General features: G+C 38.0%; 1 protein-coding gene across 1 annotated transcript in view; it reads right to left on the reverse strand.

The window, feature by feature from the left end:
• Window positions 1–12077, reverse strand: part of PDZD8 (PDZ domain containing 8) — an 82826-nt gene that overhangs the window by 27172 nt on the left and 43577 nt on the right.

Below are 12077 nucleotides of genomic sequence, written 5' to 3' on the forward strand. Positions count from 1 at the left end.
ACTGGGATGGTACAGTAATTACAAGCACCAGGTCTGGAGTCGCAGTTCCTGGGTGTGCAGACTGTCTTCACCACTAGCTAACTGGGGGATCTGGGTGAGTTACTTTCTGTGTGTCTCAGTTTCCTCCTATATAAAATGGAGATGACAAGCGTGCCTATTCTCATGGGGCTGCTAAGAGAATTAAATGGTTGCTGCATACAGGGTCTTACCATCATGACTGGCACAAGAAAGTGCTCAGATCTTGTTACTGCTCCTAACGTCTGAGACTGACCGCATATGGGCAGGGAGGGGTATGTGACTGCAGGATCTCTGGAAACACCCAACTCTTTTCTCATTGTTTATTTCCTAGTTCTGCAACCTGCATCCGAGGGTATGACTCGGGAAATGATTTGGCTAAGCGGGTTTCTGTGGGGAAGTGCTACTGTGCCTCAAATAGGATGCTTTAGTTCATGACAAAGTATGGACTGAGTGAATGAGTACTACTCGGACCACAGTCAACTGGAGCGTCCTGAGGAACAGAATTCAAAAACATGTTTAAGTTTTATTAATATTACCTTAACTTGTTTTCAAAAGCCTTTTTTTAAAGTAAGATTTTATTTATTTATTTGAGAGAGAGAGAAAGCATGCAAGGGAGAGGGTCAGAGGGAGAAGCCGACTCCCTGCTGAGCAGGGAGCCCGATGTGGGACTCGATCATGGGACTCCAGGATCATGACCTGAGCCGAAGGCAGTCGCTTAACCAACTGAGCCACCCAGGCACCCCAAAAACTCTTTAAAAAAATATTTAGATTCTTACTACTTTTTTGTGAAACCATTCTGCTTCTCTTTAACCTATTTGAAAAAAGAGACCTAAAAACAGAACATGTAACCCCAACTAAAGTGTTCAACTTACTAGATGTCAAGACCTTAAATGACAGCATCAAAAGTATAAAAACAAAAAACAGCAGATCAAAGCAGCACATGAACAAAATTCCATCTCTAGATCAACCTTTGATAATCACTGTACTTCAAACCCAACATGCCCGGAATGAGATCTTCTTTCTCCTCTTCCTCCAGTCCTTCTGGCTTCCATTCTCTCTCCCCAAACCCCACATTTCCAGTGGTATCCAAGCCATATTGATTCTCTTTTCCACCTTCATTGACACCATTCTGGTTCAGACTTTCATTGTCCCTCTACTATTTCACATCCTTCCCCTGTCAAATCATCCTTGCTTTATCCATTTGCTGTGAGATTTAGTAAAGTCATTAATTACTACATACTGTATGCCAGGTATTGAACTAGACATTTTAATATAGAAATTTCATTTATCCCTCCTACATCCAAGTGAAGCACTATTAGTCCCATTTAACAGAGGAATAAAGTGCTTGTGGAGATGGATTTGAGGACGTTGACTAAGATCATGCTGCCAATAAGTGACCTAGCTAAGACTCAAATTCAGAGCCAAGTTTGCCTTAAAGCAAGGTTCTGATGAGATCACTTTCATTCTAAAAGTTTCTGTAATTCCTACTCTCTTGGAGAGTAACAAAGTTCTTAGTCTGGTATTTAAAGCACTTCTGCAATACAGTCCAACCTTTTTATTGTTGTTTTGTATAATCTTCCTACCCTGTCATATTCTTTAGTCAACCTGGACAACACATATCCTAAACGTACTCAAACACTCTCATTCTTTATTTGGTTTTACCTCATGTCCTCTACCTTGAAATGCCCTCCCTACCATCTCAAAATACTACATACAACTGCAACGCTTGGCTCAAATGTCACCTCGTATTCTTTCTTGGTTTTCCTAGAAGAATGCTATCTCCCCTCCATAGTATTTTGTTCTGAAACTCTCCTAGAGCATTCAAATGCTAACTGTAATACTGATGCCCACCATACTGTTGATCTCACTTCCGCACTGCTTATCTTCCTTGAAAGACCATATTCTCACTGCTTATATCTCATATTGAGCTTTTTTAATTTTATTTTTTATTTTATTTACTTATTTGACAGAGAAAGAGAGAGAGGACAAGCGGGGGGGGGGGCAGAAAGGGAGGGAGAAGCAGGCTCCCCACTGAGCAGGAAGCCCGATGATCTCAGGACCCTGAGATTACGACCTGAGCTGAAGGCAGACACTTAACCTACTGAGCCATCCAGGTGCCCCTCAGCTTCTTCATATTCACAGAATGCCTTACATGGCCTGGAGAGTTGATGTTTCTATATTTTAACCTAAGTTCCTACTCTTTTCACAATATTTCACAATCATATTAAACACACTAAGAAACTATGAAACAGAGAACTGCATCCCTCATCTTTAACCAAGATGAACTTTAAGAGTAGAAATGCTGCGCAGGATTTACTACTAAAGCTTAAAAGGCATTTAGTTTATTTAAGAAGCCAAATTATAGAACATTACATATGGTTAAAATTCCACTGAGTCCCTACTGTATTCACAAATATTATCAAATTGAATTAAACCAGAGTTTTCATAAAAACTGGCATTTTCAAAAAAGCTTTATTTGCTCTAATCTTTTTCTTCCTTTTGATAAGATTAAGACTGTAAATGGCAAATGGTTAAAGAGGAACACCAAAATGCTATCTGCAAGGCATCTGGCCTTAAGCAAACACACCAAAATGCCAACTCTGAAGCATCTAGCCTAATGTATTTATGAATTTGTCTGTCTCAGATGTTTTTACTTGAAATCACAGTTCTTTAGGGAACACTTTTTTGACTCTTTGTATGTATATTCAACAAACTGTGGACAGATCTGGATGGCTATCATTCAGCAAAACTTCTAAAATTCTCCAAAACAAAAGGGAAGTAAGACAAGTAAAATTCTGGATCACAGTTATTTTATTTAGGCTACACTGAACTATACACATAGAGTAAGAAGTTCTTTTAATGTTTTTAATAATACCATTATGTACCATATTTGTAAGCTAAAATCCTCACTGTAATAACCAGGCTTTTGGGATGGCTGGGTGGCTCAGTTGGTTAAGCATCTGCCTTCGGCTCAGGTCATGAACCCAGGGTTCTAGGACTGAGTCCCTCATCGGGCTCCTTGCTCAGGGGGGAGCCTTCTCCCTCTGCCTGCCACTCCCCCTGGTTGTGTTCTCTGACAAACATATATATAAAATCTTAAAAAAATGTATTAAAACTAGGCTTTTAACAGAACAAATAATGAGTAGTAAATCTCATTTTGTGACTAAGTCATGCTGAAACCTAGATGTCTAGAAGAAAAAAGGCTGAGGGTAAATGGAGGCTCATGGCTAGTCAGTCATCTTCGGTATTCCCAGAAACATTTACTGAATACCCACTAAATGTGAAGTGCTATAAGCAAAACAATCATAGTGTCTGTGGTAAAGAAAGACACTGGTGAAGATAACACCAATCAAATTATCATAGAAATATAAGTATGAATTCCCAACTATGAGAAATATTCCCAGGTTGCCTGGGTGGATCAGTTGGTTAAGTGTCTGCCGTCAACTCAGGTCATGATTCCAGGGTCCTGAGATTGAGTTCCACATCAAGCTCCCTGCTTGGCAGGGAGTCTGCTTCTCCCTTTCCCTCTGCCCCTCCCCCTGCTTGTGCGCTCACTCGCTCTCTCTCAAATAAATAAATAAATAAATAAATAAATAAATATCTTTAAAAAAATATTCCCAAGATGTCTTATGCTCACTAGGCAAAGTTTTCTAGAATAATGATGACTGGTTGATGTATAAGCCAGGGTCTGATAAGGAAACAGAAAACACCTTAGTATTTGAAACAGAGGTACTTCCAAACAGCAGAATGGCTACTCAATCATAGAACTGAAAACCAAACAGGAGACAGTGAAGTGACTTAGATACTAACAAGTCACAAGTCACTACCAACCTTAGGCTGGAAGAACAGAGGGAGGAATTGGTTTTAGTACAGGCCAGGAGCTAGAGCACCCAGCATAAGCAGGAACCACAGTGGGCCTGTCCTAGAAGCATGGAGCCCTGGAGGAAAGATAGCAGCTGCCAACGTGTTTGTTGTCCAAGGAAGAGGGGTAAAAGGAAGAATACCCTGGCTTCCCCAGTCCACTTCTATTTCCCATCAGAACTTGACCCAGCTGAGTCGACTGATACTAAAGCCCTGGAAAAATTGACAGCAGAGGTCAGCCCTGTAATGACATGGTGTGGGGGTCAGGCCCAATAATGTATCTAAGGGTGAACAAGCTAAGGGTTGCCACAGAGATCTGAAGAATGGGGATAGGTACAGGTATGCACGTGGAAAAAGGAGGTAGGTGAAGGGTGCACATGTTCAAAAGCTGTGTAAGACAGAGTGTGGCAAGTGTGAAGGAGTAAAAGATGCTCAGCATAGCTAAAGCCGAACAGGAGGGTAGAAGAGAACACTGTAGAAATAAAGGGCAGGTCAGGGAGTGCTTTGTGGGGCACATCAAAGAATTTGTCCTCATTCTAGGAAGTCACAAAACTATTGAGAAATTTAAGGAGGCAAGTGAAGGACCAGATTTGTATTTCAAAATGATCACTTATCCTCCCCTCACCCTCCTAGGACATTGACTGAACGACTGGAACATAACAGGGTGTCTACTAGGTGCAGTACACATAGCATATTTGTCTCCCTATGAAGTCTACCAGCAAGTATGTAGTGTGCAGAATTGTCAGACCTTTTAAGTATCTTTAAGCATTTATATGATCTGATCATTAACCATCAGAGACATAAGATTTATCTTCATTGCCCTGAAGATGTAGATCTGGTTCCTTGCTCAGTATATTTGATCATCCTACTGTTTACTTTTTGTGTTTATATGCTTCCATTAATCATTCACCCACCTTTGTATTTTCAGCTGAGGATCACTAACTTTTCCCCATTCATTTATCTATATATGGCTATCTCACTGCCATATTAATTTTACTTCTTTCTCTCCATGTTATCTAGCTCTCATAAATTTCTTGTATTATAGAAACCAGAAATCAAAACTACAATGAGATATCACCTCATACCTGTCAGAATGGCTAAAATAAAAAACACAAGAAACAACAAGTGTTGGCAAGGATGTGGAGAGAAAGGAATCCTTATGCACTGCTAGTGGGAATGCAAACGGTGCAGCCACTATGGAAAAGAGTATGGAGGTTCCTCAAAAAATTAAAAAGAGAACTACCCTACAATCTAGTAATCACACTACTGGGCATTTATTCAAAGAATACAAAAGCACTAATTCAAAAAGATATATGCAATCCTATATTTATTGCAGAATTATTTACAATAGCCAAATTATAGAAGCAACACAAGTATCCATCAACAGACAAATGGATAAAGAAGATGTGGTATAAATATACACTGGAATATTATTCAGCCATAAAAGGAATGAAATCTTGCCATTTGCAACACTGTGGATGGAGCTAGAGAGTATAAGCAAAGTCAGTCAATCAGAGAAAGACAAACATCATATGATTTCACTCATATGTGGAATTTAAGAAAGGAAAAGAGAGAGAGACAACCCAAGAAGCATACTCTTCACTACAGAGGACAAACTGATGGCTACTAGAAGGGAGGTGGGTGGAGGGATGGGGGAAATAGGAGATGGGGATTAAGGAGGGCACTTGTCATGATGAGCGCCAGGTGATATATGGAAGTGTTGAATCACTACATTGTACACCTGAAACACCTGTATAAAACCTACACTGGAACTAAAATTAAAAACTTTAAAATATTAAAATAAATAAATAAAAAAAGAAACCAGAAATGTATAAATAATTCTGTGAGAATTTCATGGTTTTAAAATAAGTGTATTCATTTTGTGACACCACTCTCATGAAAAGCGGAAATTTCTTGCTTGGAGGCACAAAGACATATTTATTTCTTCAAGGATCCTAGATCTCATATATTTTAAGCATAGTTTTGAATTCTTAAGTAATTGTGCTAAGAGCTTTTTCCTCATTTTGTTCCTCTTAGAGCATCTTAGAAAAGTTTCATGCCATGTGCAAATCTGAATATTATATTGTACATCCTTCTTTTTGCTCTGTGCTGTCCAGTATAGTAGCTACTAGCCACACATGGTTGCTAAGCACTTGAAATGTAGTTAGGACGAATTGTGATGTGTTATAATTGTAAAATACGCACCAGATTTCAAAGACTTTAAAAGGAAAAAACCCTCATTTTTTATGTTGATCACATGCTGAAATAATGTTTTGGGTATATGGGTCAAATAAAACATTACTAAAATTAAGTTCACTTATTTATTTTTACTTTTTAAAATGTGACTACAAGAAAATTTAAAATCACCTAAATGGTGTACATTTTATTTCTATTGGACTGTGCGGTTTCAGATCATTTGTGAAAACTGATCAAAGTCCTAGACTCATTCAGGATATTATACCTGGTCATCTTTATCCTTAAGGCAGCTCTATCTGTAACGAAATAGTCTCCTGCTAAAGAAATGATTTAGGAATCTTTGGTATGGTTCTTCATCAAAAACTTTCTGCAAGTTGAAATGCACTTACTGTTCCCATTTCTTCTATATGCTTGTTTAGCACTGTAATATCAGATCAGACAGGGAATGAGTTCCCTATATATTGTACTTTCTTCCAACTGATTATGTGCCCTCTATCAAGTGTTTCCTGGATTCAGTTCCCCAACCTTTACTCTGAAAGTATAGGGAGACTCACTGGGCTCACCTTATTATGAAGGTCGTCCTTCCATCCAGATCCCATCTCCCTACAGTTTCAGAGCTCTCTTTGCCTCTAATCTACACTGATTCCACTACCACCACTCCCAAACTGTCTTCTAATTATTAGAATACCACTCAGTCCATCTTTGTTAGAGTAGTGGGATTTAATGGAACAAGTACAGATCCTATAGGCAAAAGGCTTTGGCTCTTTGCATATGGGCAAAGTATTTCATAGATTCATGTTACATACTTGGTTCCCATGCCTCTCTTATACTTATAGTTCTTTGAAAATAAATTCCTCTTTAATTGTAAGGGTACGTTTAAAAAGAAAATTGAGGGAGCCTGATATAATTTATCTTTCAGAATCAGATCCTTTAAAAAAAAAATGAGGCTTTTGATTGGGAAGTAGCAGTGGGAGAAGGAAAAGTACCACTCAGGTCAAAACAGAGTTAAGTATAGAATCCAGGAGGTGAATTCTTCTGACTTCATGATCTGCGGTATGGCTGACCCTATCATGCTGCCAATTATAAGCTGCCAATTATAAGCTGCCAGTTGACACCATATAACCCTCTGATAGGAATATACTCATTCTGATTAAGAGTTCCAAATTATCATTTATGGATTCTCCCCAAATGTCAGCTGAACGCTCTTCAGGGGTTTATTACTTCTTACTTTTCAGGCAGATCTGAAATATCATGACATCTCCCAATGCCTTTACCCACAGTTCCCTTGGGAACCTGCATACTGAGCTCCATAAGACATGAAGCGCTTCTATTTATACTGAACACACGACTGTTCCAGTATCTCTCTTCTGCCCATCTACTGTACATTCAGGGACCCAGAATATTCCTTTCTATTTACTTGTCCATTTCAAAACAGGAAGAAATCCATATTCTTTTCAATTACTCACTTATATCCCAATATAAGAAAAATTCCCTTAAAAATGAGTCCTCAGACAGATTTGGATATTTTCTTAATGTAAGACTTTGGGCTGGGCACCTAAAATGCATTCATAATGCTTCAACCGTGCCTTCTGCTCTACAAAGGCTGAAAAACTAAAATGATTCTCCACAGTTCCTTGCTGCTGGGGACACCAAGTGACTCAGTTCTAGCCAATGAGACACAAGTGGAAATCCGTGGGAGGAGCTTCCAGGAAAGCATTTAAAAAGGACAAAACCTGGGTGACATGCATCTTTGGCATGCTCTAGCCCTCATCTTTTTTTTTTTTTTTTAAGATTTTATTTATTTATTTGAGAGAGAGAGAGACAGCAGGAGAGGGGAGGAGCAGAGGGGATGGGAGAAGCAGACTCCCTGCTTGGGGCTCGATCCCAGGACCCCGGGATCATGACCTGAGTCAAAGGCAGACACTTAACCGACAGAGCCACGCAGGTGCCCTGACCTCACTCTTTTTCTTGAAAGGTGGATACCCAGGAGTGCACTAGACATCTTGCAGCCATGAGGATAAAAATCCCACACTAAGGATGATGGAGGAGAAGCCAGTTAAGAGCCAAGGCTCTGTGCTTAGAGTATCACTGAGCTGCCATACTAACCCACAGTTCTCATACAAGGCAAGGCTTTTTCTTGCTTAAACCACTATTCATTTGATTTTGCTAATACTTCCAGGGAATAATGCATTAGGACTGTTCTATTTCTACCTCCCAACACTTGTGCAAACACTACAGATCTAAAGCTTTTCTTTTTTTGTTTTTTAAGATTTTATTTACTTATCTGAGAAAGAGAGAAACTGAGAGACAGAGCACAAGCAGAGGGGGAGGGACAGAGGGAGAGGGAGAAGCAGATTCCCTGCTGAGCAGGGAGCCGGATGTGGGGCTTGATCAGAGGACCCTGGGATCATGACCTGAGCCTAAAATTAATGACTGAGCCACCCAAGAGCCCCCTAAAGCTTTTCATCTATTGTTATTATTAATGATCTTCCATATCAGCAACATGATAAGGTACATTATAATGATTTAAAGACTCAAAGGCACATTTAAAATATGGAAAGAATTAAGTTTCATTCTACATATTCACTGAAAATAGTGGCTCTCTTCACTGAATAAATTTCAATATTTAAAAAACTAATTTAAGCCTGAAAACTGTTTTTATACAAAGATAGCTTCTAAACTCATCAAATACCTTCACATACTTATTTTTTAATGATTTTTTTCTATCCCAATTTGCAATATATTTCAAATGATCAAATCCTAGTCTCCAATCTTTTGTGTAGTCCTAAAGAACACAATGGATTCTTCTCCCTGGAGTTATTAAATTCAGACATATGTAATTTAATGCCTGGAGACACTTAACTGCTGCTGACATTTTTGACACCAGATGTAATTAGTAACCTAGAATTCTTTCTCCACAACTACTGATGACATATGTGAAGACCTAAAATTGTAACTCAAGATTAAAGTCTTACTAACCTTTTCTGTAAAATATTAAAGCTGTCTAATCTCATATTTTTGCAAATATAATAAGGGAAACTGAAACTGCCATTAGCAATGGCAAGTTATGACCATTTCATACCTGGATAAAACAATAATGTTTTTTCATGTATTCATGTAATTCAGAACAAACTGGTTCTTTTATTCCTCCGAGGAGTTGCTTCAAATTGAGACATAACTTAAAAGAAAGATGAGGTATGAACAACCACCAAAGAAATGGGAGACTTTCCTAAAAACCACTATTTTGACGTCATTCCTGTGCTCAAAATCTTTAATAGCTCTCTACTACTTTCATAAATTCAAACTCTGTGGCCCGTCCTCCCTTTTTAGTTTACTCCTATTTTCCCACCCTGTTCAAAATTATCCTATTTATTCCAAAGGAATTTCATACTACTCAATTTTTATGTAAGGATATTCACAACAGTTATTACATAAAGAAATTATGTAATTTAGAAATAATTTAAGGTCAAAGGAACATCCAAGGAATACCACATTACCATTAAAAAAGTAAAAAAAAATTGATGAATCACAGACCTATACTCCTGAAACAAATAATGTTATATGTTAATAATCAACCAGAATTACAGATAACCTCAGATATTTAGAACACAACTGAATCTGACATATATACCTAAACCTAGATATTCCAGAACCTCCTCAAAATATGGGGACTGAAGAAATCCCACGTAAGTACACATTCTATTGTATATATGCTAGAAATGTGATTCTACCTTCAGATAATTCGGAGTTCAGAAAAATAAAACATATGTGGTCTGATAAAAAAAAAAAAAAAGGCCATGTTCTCCAAGAGCATGAAGATATACTTACAGGCCTATTTTAAAAATTGAGAGTTGTGACTATTTTTTAAAATGCTACAAAGAATAACAGGTTATTCTAGAAATACCAAATGCACATCATCACTACTATAAAACAGCTAGGTAGCATAGTTCAGAGAAACCCATTCACCGTAATGAAGACGTAACAGAGAAATAGTTTTCCTAAATATCAGCTACAAATAATAACCACAGGACTGGCTATATTGCTGCCCAAAATTAAATGTAATAGAAACAACTAAATATCTAAGTTATTAAGTACATCTTTAAAGAATACAACTATAATTTATTCCTGCAAAAAAACTACTGACGTGCTAAATGGATCTTAACTTTTGAAAGACTAAAAAGTAACTCCAGCGAGGTTTGGAGGTTCCAGGATGCACTCTTGGAATTTTATTACTACCAAACCCATAATATATCAGTATATACTTGATAAATGAAATAAATTGTCTAAAAAAAGGGATATGGTTCCTTTAGGACATAGACTGCCCCCCCCCACTCCCGTCCCCACTTCAGCCATAAAATTCTGGAATTCTGTTTCCATTGTGAAACTTCATGGGCTTAATATAGACATTCTGTAAACAATTTTGATAAATGCTCTAAATCTTTAATAGACTACTAGATTTATGCAAAACACAAGAAACACATAATAATTGCTATTAAAACTGTTATTCAGAATATTCAGAACTACCAACTCGGTTTGGAAACAAATTAACCAATAACTAGCGACAATTTTCCCTCATTTAAGAACCCAAAGAATCCAAGTCCAATTAAATCATGTTGAGAGCAAAGCACTATTTTTGTTTAATTCTAGCATTTAATATATTTTAAAAGCCTTTATATTTGTTCAGTCTTGCAATTTAGGTAATAGTCTTTTTTTTTTTTTTTTTTTAAATCAAAAAAAAAACCATTAGGGACGCCTGGGTGGCTCAGTCCCGTTAAGCAGCTGCCTTCAGCTCAGGGCGTGGTCCCGGCATTCTGGGATTGAGCCCCGCATCGGGCTCCTCCGCTGGGAGCCTGCTTCTTCCTCTCCCACTCCCCCTGCTTGTGTTCCCTCTCTCGCTGGCTCTCTCTCTAATAAATAAAATCTTAAAAAAAAAAAAAAAAGAAACCATTAAATTAAAAAGAAAAAATAAACTAAAAAAAAAGAAACCAGAACTCTAAGTTCTTCATACACCAAAAGTATATAGCCCAAATCCATTCTCTTCTTTTCTATTTTCTCAGATACCACCTAGTTACAGTAACCAACACTCCCCCTAAATGCCTCCTAACCCACCTCTCTCTAGGTTTACTCTTGTCCTCCTACATCCTTTGTCTACACAAGCAGAACATTTTGTGCAAAATGTACACAAGATCATGTCACTTGTAATCTTAAAACTCTACCACCACAAATAATGAAATTCAAACCCCTTAAAAGATTAAGCATGACTTGCTAGCTTTCATACCACGCTCTAGCTGTACTAGCCTTCTTTTTGTTCCTCAAACTCACTGCCCTCACACACCTGCTGCTCCCTTTGCTAGAAATGCCTTCCACTCCCTCACTTCCCCAGACTCTCCAGGTGGCTTGCTCCTTTTCAGGATTCAGGCCTTGTCTCCAGTGTAGGGTCATCAGACTTAGCATATAAAAACTGGGTAAATACTCCTAACAAAAACTTTTTTTTTCACTGTTTATCTGAAATTCTAACTGGGGCATCTTGCTCCAGTGTCATCTCTTCAGAGGTTTTCCCTATTATCATCAGATCTGAAGAATCTGCTCTATCATAATCCTATTTTCTTCACGGTATCTGTCAATCTCTGGAAATTACCTAGTTTACTTCTCTGGTTTACCCATTTACTGTCATTTTCTACCTCCATCCTATAACATGTATTTCAATTCTCTCCTCTTCTAACCCTCATGCCAAACCTCTACCCCATGCTAGCACAACAAAAACAGGGTCTTTTCTTGTTTTGCACGGTTTCCTGAATCTAACACAGCATCTAGGACAAAGTAAGCACTCATAAGACATCTACTGAATGAAAGCATGCTCTAAAGTTACTCGCTTTCTAAGGTGTTTAGAATTATTTCTTTCTAATTCCATCCCTGTGAAATAATTTTGAAGTTCTAGAAGGAAAATTAGACAAGGTTTCTAATACAAGCTAGTGATCTGTATTACTGTTGTACCACAACAA

Source organism: Ailuropoda melanoleuca, chromosome 6 (genome assembly GCF_002007445.2).
Source record: "Ailuropoda melanoleuca isolate Jingjing chromosome 6, ASM200744v2, whole genome shotgun sequence".
In the NCBI taxonomy this organism is placed as follows: domain Eukaryota; kingdom Metazoa; phylum Chordata; class Mammalia; order Carnivora; family Ursidae; genus Ailuropoda; species Ailuropoda melanoleuca.